At 32.3% G+C, this 24283-nt stretch overlaps 1 protein-coding gene across 5 annotated transcripts in view; it reads left to right on the plus strand.

Annotated features, from left to right (window-relative positions):
• FDL (fused lobes) overlaps positions 1-24283 on the plus strand; it is a 178447-nt gene that overhangs the window by 47725 nt on the left and 106439 nt on the right. For 3 of the 5 annotated variants that reach the window (XM_073086355.1, XM_073086354.1, XM_073086358.1), the window contains exon 2: positions 23455-23501. The exons of the other annotated variants lie outside the window; for them this stretch is intronic. The gene's annotated coding sequence lies outside the window, so the exon portion shown is untranslated. The remainder of the gene's footprint in view (positions 1-23454; positions 23502-24283) is intronic. 5 annotated transcript variants of the gene reach the window in all.

The following is a 24283-nucleotide window of genomic DNA, read 5'->3' on the forward strand; positions in this document are numbered from 1 at the left end:
TACTTCGCCGCCTTGAAATTGAATGAATCCACAAACGGCTTATTAGTAAGTTCTTTTTTTGAATTCTTGACAAATAAAAACACTTTTAGAGAAAATTTACGAATAAATAACTAATACTGCGTAATTTACATATTAAATAAATAATTATTTCAAATATTTTAGGGACATTTTAGCACGGGGACGTGGCAAAACTTTTTTACGCAACTATTTCAATTCTCAAAACTGGGTACATTTTCTTGTTAGGAGTGAGTAATCTTTACTAATCTATGGGTAATACAAACAAAAAATGCATTTATTAATGTAGATTTATTTGCAATTAAAATCTAATGCAAATAAATTCGTCATAATACTCAAAATCAAGAAAACATTCAGTGAAATACGATTTAAAGCAGGAACTAACAGTCGTCTGTCAAACCCAGCTTGCCACCTAATTAGTTGTTAAAATTAACCGTCCGCTTCGGCTGATCCGATAAACAATCTAGCTTCCAATTATGAATTCCTGTTTATAATTAATTTTGGAGATGAATTGCACATATTTGTTATTTCTGGTGTTCATATTATGTATGACAAAGTTATATTTTTCAGATTTTTCTAATAATTCAGAGCTTAAACCACAGAAGAGAAAGGCTTAAACTAAGTAATTCTGAAGATGTATAGAAAACTTCTTTAACGAATTATTTCAAGATACATGTGGCGCCATTTTTTTATCAACTTCACATTGACACCAAATAATATTATAAATCTATGGCATGTATTATCTATATCAAAAATCTGTCATATACAGGCTGAATATACAAGATATTCAAATACTTTTCGAATTGACGATACAAAGGAAAATACCCATTGAATCTTTTAAAAAGATTCGTTTTTCAAATTCGTGAGGGTTCCAGTGTATGCCACTTACTTTTCGAATGGTATTGAAGAGCGGACTGGCCACAGCCATTCAGTTATTCACTTCCCATCTTTATTTACGGTCGACTCACGAAAACTGAGTCGCGCCCTTTATATGGAACGCTATGGTGGAATTGAAACAGATTATAAATGGATCGTAGAATAAATATATTCATTTATCGATCCATAGACAACTTTTTATTTTTTCTCATACTTACAACTGTAGCGTCTCCGTATTATAGCCATTTTGTCACATGAACTTTTTTGTACTGTAAAATACATAGAAAACGAGCAAGTAATGTAACTCGTGGTAAAATAGTATTATTAAAACTGAATAAAACGTTATTATCGTGAAAATTAAACAAGTTCACAAGATGCAACGTTTTATTTAATTTAGTCATTATGCAGTTTTATGATAAAATTGCAAAATATTTTACAAAGCTTCTACGAAACTGAAGTAAGTTCAGTAGTTAGGCTGCGATTTAAAATCAGTGGAGCCAGTTCTAACTTGAAAATTCCATTTAATTTTTCAAAGATGCTGTACCTTATGAAACTAAACTGTAATTTACGAAAAATAAAACAAACGGGAACATCTACAGCTTAGTGATACCAAACGTGTATTAAAAAATCTTGCAGAATAGTCTTTGTGCATAATAGAATAAATAATTGTAATTGGTTACCGCAGCACAAGAATGTAACAAAGACAATTTTATTAATAATTATAAAAAATACATTTTTAAAATCAACTTCCACACTCACACATTAAAAATATATGTTAAAAATGATAATATAATAATATACCACTTGAATTTTTAAACCCCAAATATTGTTAAAATGCAATATCACTTAAAACTGAAGTGCTTAAAATCCCCGTTAATGTTTTTGCGAGATTACGACAGCGATTCGTTTTACGTTTAATAAAAATAACAGTCGCAAAAAATCTGAAAGTTTTGACAACTTTTACTCTTTTATTAACGAGCGGCCAGTCTTCAATTTCTCATATATTTTGTTACAATATTTTGACTTAATCTGTATGTAATGTGTATGTATCTTTCAGTACTTTCTAATCAGTATAAGTTCATTAAAACAGCTTCCCCCATCCCTCCCAAATGATAGTTATGCCAATGTGTGTAGAAGAACATTGAAGAATGATTATTAAAGAAACCTTACATTTAATTAAAAGAATTGGAAGTCTATGAATCAAACTAAAATGAATTCCATTACGACATAAGATTTTTGCGTTGCCATATTATTAAAATTATAGCTAAAAACAGTACAGATTCTCAAAATATTTAATAATAGTTATGTTATATATTGGCCTTAACCACCATAGTTAGTCATTCGCCTTAAACAAAATTATTAAGAAGTCATCCGATTCTGCACTGCGGCCGTGCCTTGGCAACGCTGACTCCGCACCACCGCTCTGTTTCCATCGTATAGTCCCGAACGTGGGAATTCACTCTGGGTGCTAACATCGCTCAGCAAGTCACTTAGGATAGTTAGTTATAAGTAAAATTCGGTTTTGATTAAATACATATATTTAAGTAATTCGGTCTTTCTGTATCCTGGATGCTGCAACCCGACGCAAAATATAACTAATATTTTCGCCATAATTATGAGTAAATAATAATATTTTCCTACCTACTACTTAGTTGAACTGTATTATATGCACAATTGTCTAAAATGTTTAAAGTTCTTGCATAATATATCTTTAACTCCTAACCAAGGTCTAAATGACTTATGTGGTATCCTTCGCTTGAGATTATAATAGGGCTCATTCACATTAATGTTATATTTTCTTTAAAAATATATTTCATCAATCAATTTCGTCCAAAATAAAAAGGAACTAATGTAGATTAATTTTATTTTAATTACCTTTTCCTACTAAACATAGGATATTTATTTAAAAGTTGCATCTGAATACTATTCATAATATATATCGAAGAAAACACGATTATGGACATCAAAGGGACACGTCAGTCAGTAATTCAGTAATAATAAAATAAGTTATCACAGTTAGTCGGTCAAGTATATAGCAAAATAACCATAGCGATCAAACGCGTTAATTAGGTAAACCGACAGTTTCGTATTGGAGATGTGACCGGGTCCGTGTCTCACGGTAAACTACCCTCATTTTCGAATACGACTCTGTCCGCATGGCACACCATTGTTAAATAAAAGTGACGTCACGGCGTCTACCTGAGGTACAGATAATATAATTAGCAATCTTATCAAAGAACTATATCGATATCCACGACATATAAAATATTTAATTATTTTATACGCTCGAACAACACGCATATCTTTACAGTTGCTATTCAGATAAATGCGAATTGTTATTAGTATATGCCTTATGTTATTACTAAGAATTTTATGTATCTTGAAAATACACGTTTTCTACAACGTGTTCAAAGGGTTACTAGCAAATATTCCACGTTAATATACAAGTATATACAATATACATGTTTGTATGAACTGTATTATCATCATCATCAACCCATTACTGTGTAATAATCCCGCTGCTGGGCACGGGTCTCCTCTCATAATGAGATTAGGCCATAGTCCACCGCGCTGGCCAAGTGCGAAGTGTTAGACTTCACATACCTTTGAAATCTTTTTAAAATTTTACCGTTAAACGGTAAAATCTTATTAATTAACGGTTAACGGTTTCTAATACGCATATTACTTCGAAATATCAGTGGTTGGGATCAATCAGCCTGGGATTTGAACCTCGGACCCCTTGAGCGAGAGACCGAGTTTCTTAACCACTAGGCTATCACTCGTGGCTATGAATGAATATGAACTGTTGTCCATACTAAAATATATGTCATGATGAACAGATCCTAATAATAGTCTTAGTTGTCCGTGTTGTAAATAAGTAAATATTATAATCTTTATATCCAAAAAGTATTGTTATAGGTTACTAAACTGTTTGGTAATGTTTCATGATTTATTCTTCTTGTCAAATATTCAAAGAAATAAAGATGTGTCTGAACTAAGAAAATAAGATTTTATTATTTAAAGTATTTCACGATCCAATATTTTAACATGGTAGCAGAGCGTGGTTAATAAAAAAGAATTAGAATTTCTAGAAAAACGCAGTGTGATAAAAAGACGCGTGCAAGAAAGAAAATAAAATTGTGTAAATGCTAGAAAACGTTTACTGTCATAAAAATGGCTAAACAAGCGAAGATTGAAGATATTGTGATACCTATTTTTGATGGCGCAAACTATTCAAGCTGGAAATTTAGATTATTAACTTTGTTAGAGTATAAAGAATGCAACGAGGCCGCCATTGTGAAAATGGAAAAAGCCGGCGCAGAATGGAAAAAGAAGGATCTTAAAGCAAGAACGATAATTATGAGTACAATCTCAGACAAGCAATTGGAATACATCACCGATTGCAAAACAGCGTATGAAATGCTAAGTAAGTTCGATAAGATATACCTAACACAGTCTACAGCCATGCAAATTATTTGCAGAGCGAAAATAGAGGAGATTAAACTAAACAATTATGATACTATAGAAGATTTTTTTGTGGAATTCGAGAAGACAATAAATGAGTTTAAAACGGCTGGAGGAAAAATAAATGAACCTGAGAAGTTAAGATACCTACTAAGAGCGCTCCCACCAAGCTATAGTTATATTGGAGACTTTCTCGATGTAATTCCCGAAGAACAAAGGACAGTTGATTATGTATGCTCTAAAATAAAAGAGAAAAATATGTCTACTAGTGACTCAGATAAGAAAAATAATATGAGTACATTTGCAACCAAAACTATGGCTCAATGCTTTGTATGTGGAAAGACTGGTCATCTCAAGAAGGACTGTTGGTATGCACAGAGATATAATCAAGGACAACAAACTGCTAGAGGTCAGCAAGGATCACAGAGAGGTTACAACAGCGGTGGATTCTATAGAGGTCATATCCGAGGCAGAGGTCAAAAACATTTTAAGGGTCAAGGTCAGTCCAGTGGTAAGTCTTCAAACAACTTTGCAGGGGAGTCATGGACAGCTCAAGTATGTAATTCGGAGATAAATCAGGTAACACAAGAATATGATAATGATGGTGAAATTAATTGGCTTTTAGATAGCGGGTGTACCGACCATATAATAAAAAATGATACATATTTTTATGATTTTATAGATCTGAAAAGTCCTGTTTATGTAAAACTGCCAGATGGTAACATGTTAAAAGCCACTAAAGTAGGCACTGTTAAATTTTTTTTTTTTTTTTTTTTTTTTTTTTTTTTTTTTTTTTTAATTTAATCTCCTCTATTTTCGCTGTAACATGTTAAAAGCCACTAAAGTAGGCACTGTTAAAATTTATTTTAAAACCTATTATAATCTAAAGTATGTAGATTTAAAAAATGTTTATTTTGTTGAAGGCATTAAACAAAATTTGTTAAGCTTTTCAAAAATAACTAAAAGTTGCACTATAGTAGCAAAAAATGAAAATGCAAAAATTTATAATAGTCTCAGAGAATTAATAGTTGTCGCTGATAAAATAAACAATTTGTATTCTATAAAAAGTTTTGTATGCAAAAGAGAAATGTATGCACATTCAATAACTTTGACTCAGAAAGAAAAATGGCATAGGGCACTTGGTCATGTCAATTTTCAGTATTTGAATAAATTGATAAATAATAAATTATTAGATGGTTTGCCTGATAGAATTGAAAGCACAGAAATGAAATGTTCAAATTGTATACAAAGTAAAATGAGTAATGTGCCTTTTGAAAATAATAGAACAAAGACAACTGAAATTTTAGAATTAATTCATACTGATTTAAATGGTCCACATAGTACAACTGGTTATGGCGGGGAGAAATATTTTCTTACATTTATCGATGATTATAGTAAATGCACAAGGATATTTTGTATTAAAAGTAAAGCTGAAGTTGCGAGTTGTTTCATAGAATTTGTTAATTTATTAGAAAATAAATTCAACCAAAGAATTAAGAAAATTCAGTGTGACAATGGTAGAGAATATCTAAATAAAGAAATTTACAATTTTATAAGGTATAAGGGTATAGAGTTATTACCATGTCCACCCTACGTTCATGAATTAAATGGAGTAGCGGAAAGATATAACAGATCTGCTATGGACATAGCTAGGTGTTTAATGAGAGAAGCTAAAATTCACAGAAGGTATTGGCCTGAATTTATAAAAACAGCAGCATATTTAAAAAATCGTACAATTGCAAATACGATAGAAAATAAAACACCCTATGAGATATTTTTTAGAATAAAACCAAATGTCGAACATTTAAAAATATATGGAAGTAGAGTGTATGTTAGGGTTCCAGAAGTTTTAAGAAAAAGTAAATGGGACGATAAAGCACAAAAGGGTATTTTAGTAGGATATAATGAAAATAGTTATCGAGTTCTATTAAATAACAAAATAATTAATGCTAGGCATGTACAGGTAATCGAAGAAAATACTGAACTGATTTGCTTAGAAAAACTAGATGATCCAAAAGATAAAGATTTAGAATTAGACCAAACTTTAAAAGAAATAGTAAATGAGGAAAGTGATGAAAAATATGAAGATGCGGAGGAGACTAATTCTAATAATACCTTGAAGGATCTTGTAGTTGATGATAGTTTAAATGATAATGGAGATAAGAATGTAGTAGAAAAGAGAAAGAGAAATCCAGTTTCTAGATATGGTAATCCAGTTTCACATTTTATATATGTTAACTATATTGATGCCAATGTACCTAATACTTTTGAGGAGGCGATGAACTCCAATGATTATAAACAATGGAAAATAGCAATGGACTCAGAAATAAATAGCATAAATAAAAATAATACTTGGCAAATTGTTGAAAAACCAAAAGATAAAAAGGTTATAGATGTTAAGTGGGTTTTCAGAAAGAAAAGCAATAATATTTACAAAGCTAGATTAGTTGTGAGAGGATTTCAGCAAAATGATTACATTGATAATGCTTACTCACCGGTAGGAAAAATGCAAACTTTGAAAATTTTATTGTCATACAGTTGTAAGAATAATTTATTTATTGAACAGATGGATGTAGAAACAGCTTTTTTAAATGCTTATGTAAAATCAGAAGTTTATATAAATCAACCGAAAGGTTATGAAATTGGCGACAATAAAGTTTACAAATTGAAAAAAGCACTCTATGGTCTTAAAGAAAGCCCTAAAGTATGGTACGAATGTTTTGATACATTTATTAAAACGTTGAATTTTGTTAGAAGTAACTATGATAACTGTTTATATGTTAATAGAGCAAGCAAAGATCCAATATATATATTAATATATGTTGACGATTTTTTAATTTGTTGTAAAAATAAAACTAAAATAGATGAGGTAAAAACTAGTTTAATGAAAAGATTTATTATGAAAGACTTGGGTAAAGTTAAAAGCTATGTTGGAATAGATATTGATTATAGTGAGGATAAAGGTATAATGACTCTAAACCAAACAAAATATATTGAATCTTTGGCTGCAAAATATGATCTGAAAAATACTAAGTTATATGATACTCCAATGGAAACAAATTTAAAACTAGAACAAGCTAGAGAAATAGATGAAACTATTAAGTACAGAAATATAATAGGTGAATTGTTATATATTAGTACAGGCACAAGACCAGATGTAGCGTACAGTGTTAATTATTTGAGTAGATACCAAAGTTGCTATAACGAAACACACTACAAATATGCAATGAGAATATTAAAATACCTTTATAATACTAAGGATCTAAGTTTAACTTATAATGATAATGTGGATACTGAAATATTAGATTGTATGGTAGATTCTGATTTTGCTGGAGATAATGTTGATAGAAAATCTACAACTGGTTTTATTATTAGATTGTATGGAAACTTAATTTATTGGAAATCACGTAAACAAAATACAGTAACTAAATGTTCAACTTTTGCAGAATATACTGCTATGTCAGAGGCAGTAACAGAAGTACTTTTTATTAGAAACTTACTAAGTGAAGCATTTGATGTAAAATTTCGTGATCCAATAAAACTGTATGTAGATAACTCAGGTGCAGTTGCAATAGCTAAATACGGCAACTTTACAAAGAATTCGAAGCACATCGAAGTGCAGTATCATTATGTAAATGAGAACTATGAAAAGAAAATAATTGATATTGTAAAAATTAATACTAAATTTAATTTAGCAGACATATTAACTAAAAGTTTAAATAAGGCAAGTTTTTTGAAGAACAGGTTAGAGTTAAGATTGATTTAGATATGTTATTAGTATGTAATAGTTATGTTATTAGATTATAAATTTAAGGAGGCGTGTTGTAAATAAGTAAATATTATAATCTTTATATCCAAAAAGTATTGTTATAGGTTACTAAACTGTTTGGTAATGTTTCATGATTTATTCTTCTTGTCAAATATTCAAAGAAATAAAGATGTGTCTGAACTAAGAAAATAAGATTTTATTATTTAAAGTATTTCACGATCCAATATTTTAACAGTCCGTCTTAGTTGACCAAGCGAGGTTCGTTATTTTTTGTTAAATTCTAAGGACAAGAACTAAGAAGCTCTTCACAAAAAGTACACGAAACTTTGACAAAAACATGTAGGGAAACAGTTAGGTAACAAAGCCCTTAGGAGATTACTTCAAATGGCTATGTATGTATGATTTTATTATTTAGTTTTTTATAAGGTTGGTATGCAGTTTACCTGGTAAATGGAAGGTCCTGTGGACATCTGTAACCAATTTTTCATAGAAGATGAGCCTAGCCTAAAGAGAATCACAAAAGAATTGCATTGTTACGATGACACGCAATAATTGATTCGTCCTAAAAATCGACGTAGTGGTGGTCGAATCATGCTTCTGTTTTTTTGAAGTTGAATTTCGATTTCTATATTATCCAATTTATTATATTAAATTATATATTATTATATTATAGTAAAGATTACTCACTCCTAACAAGAAAATGTTCCCAGTTTTGAGAACTGAAATAGTTGCGTAAAAAAGTTTTGCCACGTCACCGTGCTATAATGTCCCTAAAATATTTGAAATAATTATTTATTTATTATGTAAATTACGCAGTATTAGTTATTTATTCGTAAATTTTCTCTAAAAATATTTTTATTTGTCAATAATTAAAAAAAAAAAACTTACTAATAAGCCATTTGTGGCTTCATTTAATTTCAAGGCGGCGAAATATCTTTACTAATCTATGATCAGTACATGCTATTATTTTGTAAACGGGCACCGTTATATATTTTTGGGTCATATTTTAGCGTTATTGACTGTAAAAATCTTTTTTATTTGGGTTCGCAAATAAAATAATAAACCAATCCTATATATTTTTATATTACAAATAAGCATAATACCTATCTATGCAGTTTAAATTCAAGCCGTAATATCTGTCTGCCTCTAATATCATCACTCCTTTGCCGTAAATGTACTAGGTGGCTGAAAAATATATACCAGTATCTTAGAGTACATCATACTAATAAAATTACCTGGAGAAACTGATGTTCCTTGATCTGGTTTAAACTTTTGAAGGGAAGGAAGACGTACGAATACTTGAGGCGATAAACTTATTCAAAGGTGGCAGAACTCATAGTGTTTCATTTGTGGCGACATTAGAACCACATTTACTTAATAAGAGTATTGTTTTGTTGCTATCTGTTTTATAGGGTGCAGTAAGGATGAAAACGAGGGGAAACCTTCAAAAGGTACCCGTTGCCGTAGGAGCGACACTGGGTTATGTAGGATTCTTACCGCACTAAAACCCCCCCGGTGGTCGTCCTCAGTGTTACTAAGAGGACTCCGGGGGTCTCCTACGGAATGCAACCGGAGTCCTCTGAACGCGTTGCCCCTTCGGGCTCCGCCCAGGTGAACTTGAAACTCACCACACCATCTGGTGTTCACGACGGTATGCGACCACACATACCGCCGTTCATCCCGGGGTTGCTGGCCGGGCGGTTCGAGCTCCCACTCTTGCCGCCCGCAACCCCGAAAGCCCCCGTTTAGTCGCCTCCTACGACAGGCAGGGGATACCGTAGCCCTATTCTAGTCCCGGAACTACAGGGACATAGGTGTTAGACCTATAGTTGTTCCACTCGCGTTGCACCACCGCCGTACCTATTTCTGCCTTGTAAAGCAGTGTTAAAAGGCAGAGACATTCTTGTCCGTGTGTTCCAACTTAGTCCTCAGGGATAGCAGCGCATCTGTTGCCGAACGCAAGTAGAAGTCTTATCTTATCCGGGATTGATTACAGATGTCCATGGATACTCGTAGCAGTAGCTACTTACTGTCAGATGGACTCCATGCTCGTTTGCTATAATCTTATATATAAAATTCTCGTGTCACAATGTTAGTTACCGTACTCCTCCGAAACGGCTTTACCGACTTTCACCAAATTTAATACGCTTATTCAGTAGGTCTGAGAATCGGCTACTATCTATTTTTCATACCCCTAAGTGATAAGGGTTGTTCACCCTTAACAATTATTTATTTATATGGCAACACAACGTTTGCCGGGTCAGCTAGTTATGTTATACATTGTTTGATCGCTTTGAGATAGAGTAAATGTCCTGCTTGTGGTTCTTTATATTAAATGTTCATATCTACATGCGTCAGTGATCACTTAAAAACGGTCTGAAAGATGATTCGCGATTGTATAATATTTAACAAAAAAATATTAAACTACAAATTACTTACAATACTTTGTAGTTAACATGTGTTACATGTAATCGTGTAATGCCTTCGTAATAATTCATTACTGTTCATAAGTTAACTTGAGAACATAATTATGCAATTTACACATACAATACGCGAAGGCAATCACTAAATCTTTGAAGCGTAAAAATCTACGGAAAATCCTATTAGTTCTGCTAAAATGCGTTACAATTCTTTGATTTCAAGGATTTCGTTCTACATTTATTCTTATGCAGTCTTGAATATAATAATTTAATAATATTGTTGCGTTGGTCACAGTAAAGGTTGAAGTAGATTGAAGATTGAACCGATATGAAAGTTTCTTTTTCAGAATGGGATCGTAATCGATTTATTTCACCATAATAATAATAGTATAATGCTGATTAAGCTAAAGTTAAACCTAAAGTAAGTGAAATTAATAAGTCGATTGGATTATTTTTGGATTTTTTTAATTTTGTAAAATATGAGAATCCTTAGGACGCTACGAAATAGGCTACTTGAGTCGACTTTCTGGCACAAGACATTAGAAAGATTTTGGTACTGTTCACGGATAATTTTTTTTAAACAAACAACGACGAAAAAATACGACCATATAATTCAAATCATCGTCCATCTATCAACTATAATCCAAATCAAATCGTCTAAACTGAAAGCGCACAAAATACAAAGTACCACGCACTTGGTAGAAAAAATCTAAATGCATATTTTAAATATCTAGAAAGTCAGGAATCGAAGCCGGAACCCTGGTCAATACGGTATGTATATGTAGAGTAAAATCCTAGGGCGATCAATTTAAAACATTGGGTCATATTATTCCGGTTCAAAAGCGCAGTTTCTGTTCACAAATTACTCTTAAACACGAACATTTGCTCCCAACTTTATTAATTTCAACTCAATGACAACCTACCCCTGATATATTGAATTCATTTCATTTTTAAACTAGTTTTTTGCTGCATTTCACGCGTTTTATAGAATAAATTAGCTTATTTTACTCGTACGTTATGTTTCAAAAGTGTAGGCAGATTTACTGGATGCCGGCTGTGTTACATGACAGGCGACCCACTTAGATTAAATCCCATTACCTCCCATTATAAAGGTGGACCAATACACACTTGGTCAGCGCGGTGGATTATGGCCTAATCCTTCTCATTGTGAGAGGAGACCCGTGCCCAGCAGTGGGACAGTAATGGGTTGATGATGATGTACTCCACTGTGGTAATGGAGACATACTTGTCCAAGGCATTCCAGCTTAGGTCTTGGGAGTAGCGGCGCATCAATGGCCGCCTGCTACTCCTATATTAAAAAAGAAACTCGCAACCAAGCCTATCGTTTTTAGATCGATTATAATCTGCACAAAACACGTGGTATAGTAATGTTAACTGGTTACTACCGGTAACACCGCCTCCGGTTTTGTACGATACGACTAGGAAATCCGAGACACGAACGACATTTTTTGTCGACGAATATCGTCGATTGTCGATGTCGTTAACGACCGATGACACGACAGACAGTCGCAGACGGCAGGCGGCAACATAGGCGACTATCGTTGTTGTCAACTGTCGTGCAAGCAATCGCTCCCTCCCTAAACAACAAATCGCATATAGGGTCGAATGTGTGTCATCGACTAAAACGCCTGAAGCTATCCGAACATGACGCTCCCCGGTCCAAGTGCCCAACTCAAACGCTTATTGCCAATTTTCTATATCGCTGCACAGTAGACGTGAGTACTTGTTCGCGGAGACACCGAAAAACAAAGTTTACGGAACTATCATCTCGACTTACTATCAACATTTTTCTTTCAAACTTTTCGATCACTATTTTATTTACAAGCAAAAATTTAATAGTTCCTATATGGTTTTATGTAGGATCATTTTACTTGCTGTATATCTTATATATATATATATATAGGCTATATACGTATATATATATATATATATATATATATATATATATATATATATATATATATATTTCTTATGTGCGTGTGTGTGTTCACAATTTAGTCGGTGGGAAAAGGTTTTTTTCATTAATTTTAAATTCGTAAGTAGTTGTTGATTTTGGAATGTTTCACATTGGATTCGACAGACTTCGGTACCATCGCAGTTTCAAATATTCTATCTATTTTTCAAACCCGTAAGTAATAAGGGTTGTACACCCTTAACATCTTTGCCGGGTCAGCAAGTAATATATAAGTAATTGGGAATTAGTAAACTGAAGTACATAAAACAAATCGATAAAAATATTTCGACTTAGTTATATATATCACAAATTGTAAAATAACGGTAAGTGTTTTACTAACAACCTCTTGTTCTCTTTTCTGAGAATTTCATTGGACTTCATTCATGCTTTTCAATACTAAAATACATTATTAAAATGAAGTAAAATTAATGAGACACCTGAATCTAAACTGAATATCTAGAAATTAGAAGTCTATAGACGATAAAGTATTTATTGTGACATGGTAAACAAAGGTAACACTGATAAGACCAGTAAATGATAAGAATAAAAATAACTCGAGCCCATAAAGATTGGTGCGGATTATCACAAGGATCTTTTGGGTATTAATTGTTAATCAAAAATATTATTTTTGATAACATTTATCTTAATTTATATAAATCCCGTGTCACTATCCGTGCACGCTAATCACTGTATTAAATTAAATCACTTAGATTGATAAAATTGTGTGTGTATAGTTGGTTCCAACATGAAAGATTAGTTTGGCCCCGTTAGTTGGCGTTATTGTCGAGATTTTTACTATATTAGAAGATGTGCTCTAGCCCACTATACTCTGATTCATAATTAGGTGTCCAAAATGTAAACAAAGGTGTTGACCTATCAAGAAAATACGTTAGAAATGGTAGTTTTTATTTTTGTCGATATTTAAGTAATACAACAATAATAAAATAATAATCTAAATAAATTAAGATTAATTCACATTTTCTAATATTTATAGTACCTCAATTTCGTTCCATACAGTAATAATAATAAAAAACAAAATTATGGTAGAAAATTAAAATGTGATAATGGTAACACAATCGGAATCCAAGACATTTCATGTGCTGTCATTTTTAAGTTTCGTAACTGATATTATTCATTTTCGTGATTGTGATCAAACTCTAATGTTTTCTCGTTTACATAATGTTTTTGTTAAATTGTGTATATTTGTTAAATTTTCGCTTTTTGTTGAGTTTGTTAAAGTTTGTGTTTCTTGTTAATTTTGACAGTGACATTTCTTTGTTTACATTTTGGACACCTAATTATGAATCAGACTATAGAGTATAATAAAATAATAACACGTAATCCTCGGTCATAGATACTCGTAAGTATAGTATAGATATTTCACCGCCTTGTAATTGAAGGAAGCCATTAAAAGGCTTAAACGGCTGACAATTATGTCAGCCATTTAATGGTTGTCATGGTGTCATTTACGCGGAACAATGCCGACATGCGCAGTTAAGTGGGGAGAAATATCGTTTCATTCGTAAATGATCTAAAAACTACATTTTTTAAATATTGTCAAACTCGAAAATAGATAACAATGACAATTTCAATTGTCAATATTGGCTACATTTTCTTGTTAGGACTGAGTAATCTTTACTAATCTATGTCCTCGGTATAGAAGATAAATAGTACCTAGTAATAATAGAAATCTATAGAAATAATAATTATGTAGAAAGACAACGCACAACTTAAGGCGGTGGTTCAAAACCATGCCACATGCTTATAGTATTTAAGGCAATGTTTCTGTATTTAACCCCTAGAATAAATAGGGAATAAAAGCTTATAGAATCATCCGTGTGTCTATCCGTCCGGCTGTCACAGCTAAATTGCTCCGAAATTACCGGTTGAATGAATTACTACTGGTTACGAATTTCTGGTCCAAATGAGTTGAAATTTGCACATATTTTTTTATACTACCGAAGCAAATGAGCATACAATTCACATAATATTAATTGGCAAGTACCGCCTATACACATTTTTTATAATTAACCCTAGATAAGATGTAAGTCCTACCTGAGTTCGTGCCTCGACCACAGAAGCGGGGCTAGCGAACAGCACAAGCAAGTGCCATACGTTCTATAATCTATGATTTCTGCACAGACTGAATCGACAGAAGGAACATAAAAAAGAAAGTTTGCTAATACATATTATCTACATAGATAATATAATTGTAGAATATGAATATTAAATGATAAAACTGAACAAATATTACCCCAGCGGCATAACATGACATGTCATGTTCCTATTATCGTAAATTATCATATTTAAGAACTACGCTATCTTCGTGTTGATAATGATTGCAAATTACTCTTAACTCAGCGAGCGACGGCAGTTATTCCGACAACGTTATACGAGACACTCAAAAAGAGTGTGTGTGTAGGAAATTTTGTGTATGTGTTTATCATGGGATATTTATTTGTGTTTTGTGAATAAGAATAACTGTAGATTTCTTATAAGGTCACATACCTACCGTCCTTCTTAATTTAAATACTTTAAGGAAATATTTAAAAAAAAATCAAAGGTGTGTTCTGTGATTAAGAATAAGTGTTGATTTCTTATAAGGTATGTGTTCTTAATTTAAATACTTTAAGGAAATATTAAAAAGAAATAATGGTGTTCTGTGAATAATAATAACTGTAGATTTCTTATAAGGTATGTGTTCTTAATTTAAATACTTTAAGGAAATATTTAAAAAAAATTGATGGTGTTCTGTGAATAATAATAACTGTAGATTTCTTATAAGGTATGTGTTCTTAATTTAAATACTTTAAGGAAATATTTAAAAAAAATTGATGGTGTTCTGTGAATAATAATAACTGTAGATTTCTTATAAGGTATGTGTTCTTAATTTAAATACTTTAAGGAAATATTAAAAAAAAAATGATGGTGTTCTGTGAATAATAATAACTATAGATTTCTTATAAGGTATGTGTTCTTAATTTAAATACTTTAAGGAAATATTTAAAAAAAATTGATGGTGTTCTGTGAATAATAATAACTGTAGATTTCTTATAAGGTATGTGTTCTTAATTTAAATACTTTAAGGAAATATTTAAAAAAAATTAATGGTGTTCTGTGAATAATAATAACTGTAGATTTCTTATAAGGTATGTGTTCTTAATTTAAATACTTTAAGGAAATATTTAAAAAAAATTGATGGTGTTCTGTGAATAATAATAACTGTAGATTTCTTATAAGGTAGGTATGTGTTCTTAATTTAAATATTTTAAGGAAATATTTAAAAAAAATTTAGTGGTGTGTTCTGTGAATAAGAAAAACTGTAGATTTCTTATAAGGTATGTGTTCTTAATTTAAATCTTTTGTTACATACAAGTTTTTAGACGCTTAGGGGATTATTTTTAAAATTCCGTAGTGCTCGTCTGCGAATCCAAATTTATTAAAATGATACCAAAATTTAAACGAACCCAAAGAAACTGTTAAACCGTCATAGTTATCAACAAAATATTTGAATTGCTGGGTAAAATAAATTTGAGAAATTTGGGGTAGTGCCGATCCGGCTTAAAGATCGTATAAATGATGTCTATTTTCGAAATAAAGTTTTTCTTTCTTTCTTTCTAAGTGGACTTACAAGTATTAAACTTCTCGCCATTGTTATTCTGCCACAATGTGATGTAATACAAAATGTCCTCTACCAAGGAAAATGGGGAAAAACTCGTGAATAGATTATTCCGTCCCTAGCTGTTATTTCAAGCGTCCCTTAAAATAATCCGCGACTCCGCCGGTGCCCTTTCGATCTGACCTTTGCTCGTATCTCCGACCTACCGTGTAACCGCGACATCCTTATAAATAGGGCTGCTTTGAAAAATTATTAAGGTGTAAAATTAGGTTCTTACTAGCTTTCCGGTCCTGCTTATTGTATATTACTTATCCGAGGCATTCCAATTTAGTCATCAGGGGTACTAAGTGTCATGGCCGACCTTAGATAGGATTCTATTCTAATTTACGGTTCATTACGGTTATTTTGTTAATGCATGTTTTTCTTTTTTAATTAATTTATTATTCTGTTTAATAATAATAATTCAATATAATTTGTTATTGTGTTAGACAACTCAGTCTAGCATTAAATTTCGAATTTAAACCAATTAAATTTTAATAACCATTTGTTTTATGTCTTAACGAATATTTAATAATTTATTTTTTAATTTATTTTTATTAACGATGTTTTTTTTCTTCTCTTTTCATATTGTTCTGTTGGTACATTGTGTTGATATTAATAATTAATTATATTTTAATTTGTGATATTAGATTTTTAATAGTGTAATTATGATAATACTATGTTACTCGCCTTCTGTATTTGCATGCTGTCTTCACCTTTAACTGTAATGACACTTACCTCTTTTCTTTGTATTTCTGATTGTTGCTTTATTCGGTGTACATTATGTTGGTGATCTTGAATAAATAAATAAAATAAGTAAATTACAGATGTCCGTCGACGGCAATAGCCACTTACCGGGTAGATTGCATGAACGTTTGCTATTTCTTTTTTAAAAAACTAACTAATTACATTATTTAATGTCCTATCAACAAATGCATAACACATATTTTCCGTCAAATAAAGGAATTTATATGTCTTGTATCTTATTTTTTTTAAATCTCCCCGTCAAAAATCATTTTTAGTCCACTTAATATTAGAATACTAGCTGACCCGGCAAACGTTGTGTTGTCATATTTAAAAATATGTTAAGGATGAACAATCCTTATCACTTAGGGGTATGATTTCTATGATTATTTTTTATGGAATAGTTCATACTGTTAACATTTTAAATTAGGGATGACTGAGACTGTTATAAACGTAGGAGTAGACAAATATAATCAGAAAGCTTCGCTATCGGGAGTTACACGTGTTATTGTGTGTCAACCATAAAAGATAGACATATGCCGTAGTGGGATATTTTTTATATAATTTTAAGGAGAACATTTCCGTTATACATGATTTTGGTGTAGCTTTAACCATTAAGGTTGCACACGCGACGGAAGCTTAAAAAATAGGTAACTTCTCCCGTTTACCCAACATTTCCCTTCACTGCTGTGCTCCTATTGATTGTAGCGTGATGAACAGTATACTATAACCAGCTCAGGAGTATGAAAAATAATTGTACCAAGTTTCATTAAAATCGAGTGTTTGTTTGTATAAACTATAAAGGTTATACAGACAGACAGACAAAAATTTTACTGATTGCATTTTTGGCATCAGTATCGATCCCTAATCACCCCCTGATAGATATTTTGGAAATATATTTCATGTACAGAATTGACCTCTACAGATTTATTATAAGTATAGTTTTATTGTGTAATGTCTAAATATAATTGAAAAAAACGTTGGTACAGAGCACAGCCCTCTTTACATATCTTTCCGATCTGATTACTCCTGAATATGTTTACGCTTCAGAGAACCTTAAAACTGCATGTGATTTTCTAAAGCAATTCACTAAAGGCCTTTTGTTTGAAGGAACAAGGGATTTTAAAATTTTACTTTTTTGCTGTCTGTCCTATTATTGTAAAATAAACCTGTCTGAACAGAGTTTATTTTACAAGACTTACCATCAAACAGACTGCTCGTTTGCTTTTTATAAATATGGATTTATTATTTAAAAAAAAAACATGTATTTTATGAGTCTTCTTGGTTTTTCTGTTTCAAGGTCTTATCATGTTCTGTACTAATCTGTCAAATCCTGATATCTGTCATTAATTTCACATATCATAATAAAAATATAGTTTGATAAATAATATCAATCATTTAAATATTAGTCTGGTATTCAACTTGCCAGATAAAAGATAGGCTTGTAGGAAATGATATTACCTTTCGCAACTTTTATGATGATTTTACTTTTAAACATGCGAAAATATTCTTTTTAATTATTTATTAAGTATATCTAAACCAAAATTTATTAAACCTGAATTAGATTTCAAATAAACTGGCTACAAAAACAGGCTATAGTAAAACATAATATTGAATTTAAACACTGATGTAGTCGCAGAGAGCAAGTATTTTATTAATTACTATAAATTGTGCTTGTCGTAATCGAAGCTTAACAGTTCAGATTACATACATTTTATCACGTAAGGTACTCGATTATACGACTTATTCCAGGGGTACATGTACCACGGGGTTATGTACACCACACTTTGAGAAACCTAATCCGTAATATATACACTCAAACATTTTAAACAACTAAACATATAAAAATCATGTATGTCATTTAACTAAACTGATTTGACTTTCACGAAAAATACTAAATTTTTAGGGTCAATGAGTTCACTGTAATGCAAAAAGTTCAAATGTTAATTATTTGCAACTCCATTCATATTATAAACACGGTAACGACCTGGGGTGAAACACCTGTCTAGTCCTTTAACCTTTTTAACTATTTGCCCTAAAATTGTACCAAATTTTAAATAGCGGCAATTTATCAAAATCAAAATAAATCCACTTAATGGCGGTCACAATGAAAAGTAATTTATAAAGCTTTCGCTTATTGGCGCTGTTCGTGGAGCATATTTTATATGAATGGAATTCATTTTTCGGTTTTTTCATTTGGTTATTATTTTTTTGTATATAGAAATACCAAACGAGCATGTAGTCCACCTGATGGTATGCTAATGAGTGATCATTGCTACCCGCCGCTGGACTGAAGAACAAGTTTTCTACCTGAAGCTGACCATAGATGCATCGGTAAATCCGTTTCGGAGGAATACGGTAACTAACATTGTGACATGAGAATTTTATATATAAGATGTAAACGGAATAACACAACTATAATTCTAGTTATAACTATGTTCCTATGGGTCTATGAATAAGTTTAGTTTAGACCAAGTCATGTTGGATAAACACGAGAAGCTACTACAAGTTAAGAAACCCACTGTAACTGAACTAAAACCAATAGCTAAACAAATAAAGTGTCACTAGAGCACATTCCCAAGCAATACAAGCTGCAAATGTCAGTGGAGTGGTGTGTTTAATAAAACGGAACTAGAACGGAACGCTTCCTATTTTATTTAAAAGACTAGCTGACTCGGCATACTTTGTAGCGCCTCAAAATCTATTTATCAAATATATTTCATATAGAATATAGCCTATGTTACTCGTGGATAATGTAGCTTTCGAATGGTGAAAGAATTTTTAAAATCAGTCCAGTAGTTTTTGAGCCTATTCATTACAATCAAACAAACAAATAAAGTTTTCCTCTTTATAATATTATAGTATAGATGGAAAACGTCTTGGTTCGACTGTAACAGGACCATCGCTTTGGCAGAAATAGCAGACATTTAAAGGTAACTTTAAGGGCTGCTGTGTTCTGGTTTGAAGGGTATAAGGGAGAGACTTATACAAGTCGCTCTAGCATACATAATGTCACGCTTCTATGGCTTACTTCATGTATTTCTATTTGGGCTTTATTACAGATTAATATTTTTATGGGAAAAAATGTGGGTTTCTGTAATTATTTTTTTGCCGCGAAATCTTTAATGTACTCGTAGTTGGTTATGAATGTCCAAAATATTTTTTTAAAGAATACTTTCAATACAATATTTTTATTTTATATGATTATGATTTAATTTATATGTGGTTTTTTATCGCTAAATGGAAAATTTAGTGAATAAACGTTTAAGATATAGCTCATTTTGCTTTTTTAAGAGCTCTAAAATCTAAGATGAGCGCTCCGGAAGTCTCAAAACGAAGTCCAATTATCGTTAAATAGCATGAGTAAGTTAATTTTCTGGTTAACTTCTTAAGAACCGTGCCGAATTCCGTCTGAGTAATTCCATTGTCTGTACTCATATAAGTAATTAAAGAATATTTGGAAGATTTCCATGAGAACATTGTCTGTGATATGACGTAGGTAATTACTACAAAATAACAACCATGAATGTAATTAGCTATAGACAGTATAGAGGATAATTTGTCATTTTTTTGTAATATAAGTGTAGCAGACGAGCATGCAGTCCACCTGATGGTAAGTGGCTACTGCCGCCCATGGACATTTGTAATCAACCCCAGATAGGATTAGATATTCTTACCTTAGGTCGGCCACAGATGCGCCGCTACCCCTGAGGACTAAGCTTGAAGCGCTTTGGAAAAGTCTGTCTCCCTTACCACACCCTTCAAACCGGAACACAGCAGCGCCTAACACTGCTGTTATTAGGTAGAAATAGGTGTAGTAGTGGTGCCGCCGGAGTCGAACCACAAAGGGCTCTACCACCTTCAAAAGTCAATTCTTTGAGACTACATGATACGTGATGAAGGTAGAATTTAAATAAGGCATACATTGTACTAAGCAAGTATGTGCAAATCACATAGCGTATGACTGACTCCGCGATTTTTACGCTGTTTTTGTAATGAAAATAAATGTGCAACAAAGTGGAGGCACGGCAGTGCCTCCGCTAAGTCGAGTCAAAAATAATTATAGTTCAAAAGTATTTACAGGTGCTTTTCGAACCTGATAAATGGAGCACCCCACACTTTTTCCACAATTATACTATTTACTGTTCCTTAATTGATTCTTAGAATGAAAATTATTTTCTACTTTTTAGTTGATTTTATCATAAAAGCGTGTTTTTTAGTTTTTTGAACTATAATTATTTATTAATTTTTAGTATTTTTTAGTATTTCTCGTTATAGCGACCACCATTATTCATCGTTTGTAAAAAAATCAAGTGTCTATCTATTACGATTTAAGAGATAAAGCCCTACGACAGACGAACAGACCGCAGAGGGTTTCGTTTTAACCTTTGAGTACGGAATCCTAAAAATCATTCTACAAGAGGGCATTATAGATATGTTTCAGAACATTTGATTTATAGGGAAATAACATTATTATTTTCTAAACTAAAAATCACGATATAAAAGTTACGCCTATTGAAACTAAATAGCAATAATTATTTGCAATCTAAAGTTGCGATGAACTTTGCTGAAGGTGTTTGAAAAATCTCGCCTCGAAAATCGTTAATCCAGAGGATGTTGATAAGGACAATGGTACAAAACTATTAATTAATGTTTAAAATATTGAATTGTCATCGGTCCTTAATAAGTATGCCAAATTGTATTCGAGTTAATCCGACGTTTTGAAGGGGGTTAAAATCATGTTGAAAGATTCCGTTACATACTAACATACCAACATACATACGTATGAAGCTAATAAAAGCGTGTTAAAAAGCGGCACGGCCATATCATTCTTTTCTCGAAGCAATTCGGCCCATTTTTTGACCCCCTGTAACTTCGTTGTATATGAAGCTAGAATAATTATTTCACTAATATGAAGCTCTAGTTTGCTACTTTATAAAAAAGAAAACACAAATGCCCATAGACAAGAGAAATGTCGCGACGTTTCTATATCGATGGATCAACTTAAAATCATCCCAACAGCACACCTTTTCTGCACCAAAAATGAGGGATGTAATTCGAGAATATTCGGGAGGTTTCCATGAAAACCTGATCATATTTTTGCATGAGTTACTTTAATCTCATTCCGTACCGGGATTCGGCCTCAAATAGTTTCTGGATTATTGATACGTCAAAGACATTTCTGACATTTCGAATTTCGGGACTTTCTGTTGTATACAAAATGGAACGCATCTTATACTCGTAGATTACATTGAGTTTCTTGGGAATACTTCCTTCGTCTATTTGTAATTTTTAAATAACAGTATACGCTAATGCTAGATTTCTTCTTCATCAACCCGTCACTATCCCACTTCTGGGCAAGAGTCTCCTCTCAGAATGGGACAGATTAGGCCATAGTTCACCGCGCTGGCCAAGTGCAAATTGGTAGAATTCACAACTTTACGATTTCTCTGGTATGATGGTTTTCTCGCTATATTTTCCTTTGCCGTTAAAGCAATATCCTCGGACCTCTCGACAGGCCGTGCTTTAACTATTAACATAAATATAGGCAATTAATATTACCAAAAATCTAAACAAAACTTATTTCAATCTGTCTGCCAGTAATTACCTAAGTCACCGAAAAGGCCGGTTCATCAAAGTGCTATCTTAAATGAGGTCGGACTTTACAAAACGAAAGTTTTAACATATAGGTAATAACTGTATTACTTTAAACTATTATTAATTAAAAAAAAATTTTAAAAGTAATGTTTTCGTATAACAGTGTAAATAAAGCCACATAAAGCTTTAACAGAAAGTTACAGAACCTATATAAGGCACCAAGCGGAATATTACATCGACTAACAATAGTTTTGTGTGCACTTGATTTCCCAGAACGACTTGTGATTGGCAGATCGGAACGGTGAAGTAAAATTGAATTCTATTATTATACATTACTATTTACACTATATACACAAGTTTTTACATTTAAAATTACACATTAAGGCTTAATCCTCACGGAGCGTTTTTCAGCAGTGTCCGCGCACGGACGCGGAACCGCGAGACGTATAGAATATGAAAATGTATATAAAAGATAGTTGCAATTTCCATGTGCGAAGTTGTCTCCTGTTTTCATTGTAACCGTGCGACCGTGTTCTGAAGTGTTTCTGAAGTCGGCGCTCATATTAGACACGCTGTTTACATCGTTAACCAACGAAATATATTGAGGGCCGACTTCAGAAATATGTACTAAACCAATATTTATTTGAATTATTTTTTACTTTGTAGTGACATAGAAGTCGGTTGTATGTTTTTGTTAAATTTTTTTCGTTGTATCCGTGCGATCGTGTTCCGCTGATGTTGCGGGTGCTCTGGTTTTCGCAGCGGCTACGTAGCCGCACGAAACTGCGGTTTTGTGAGTTTTGAAAAACAAACAATTATTCCGTGTGAAACACCCAAATTCGCTTGGGTATGTTGGAACAAATATTTAAATTCTAATTTTCTGTATTCCAAAATTATATTAGAAAGACACTTAATATTTTCTTACTCTTTACAGGTACATCGCATAGATTCTTCGGAAAATCATGTAACATATTTAAAACGGTAAGTATTAAGATTGTTATTATAAAAAAAATAAGTATGTCGATGGCATCTGCGGGTGAATCTTCTTGGTTCTACCACATTTAACTCTCTTGTCGATAGACCTCATCCGACCCATCCTACCCATCTGTAGTAAAGTATCGTGGTGCAAGTTGGTCGTAGCTCCCTTGTCAAAGATAGATTATATAGATTAAATCCTTGTCGATTGCCAATGTATGCCACCTATCTTCACAGTACGTGTATTTAAGCCATTCTCTGTATTTCTCTTTTACATAACCCCAAGGCAACTTTCCTAAACTTGTTTATTTTTCAAATAGTTGAACTTTCACAGCCAGTTCTTTAAGGAACATTTGCAGGCTAACTGCTAAAGTAGGTACAGTTAAAGTAGAGAAAATACATTTGAGAAAACGAAGTGTAAATAAATAATCGTTTAAATAAGTTTTAAAGTTTAGAGCCAAATCTAAGTGTCCCCAATAATGTACCTGGATCATGGTAAGGCCCGTATGTTTGTATTTTATTTAAAGGTGATAGAACCCTTCGTAGGTCGATTCTGGAGGCACTACTGTCATACCTATTTCTGTCTAATATCAAGTGTAAAGCGCTGCTGTGTTTTGATTTGAAGGGCTAAAAGATGCGATTGCTTGTGGTAGTCCAATTTAGTCTCTAAGAGTAGCAAGGTGTCTATGAGTAGGTAATCTTAGATAGGATTCTAATATGTAAGGTTGATGATTATAAATGGCCGTAGGTGGCAGTGGTCACTTACTATCAGTCGAATTGAATGCTCG

The sequence above is a fragment of the Epargyreus clarus genome, unplaced genomic scaffold (genome assembly GCF_041222505.1).
Source record: "Epargyreus clarus isolate Ecla_fem2 unplaced genomic scaffold, WU_Ecla_fem_2.2 ptg000024l, whole genome shotgun sequence".
Taxonomy (NCBI): domain Eukaryota; kingdom Metazoa; phylum Arthropoda; class Insecta; order Lepidoptera; family Hesperiidae; genus Epargyreus; species Epargyreus clarus.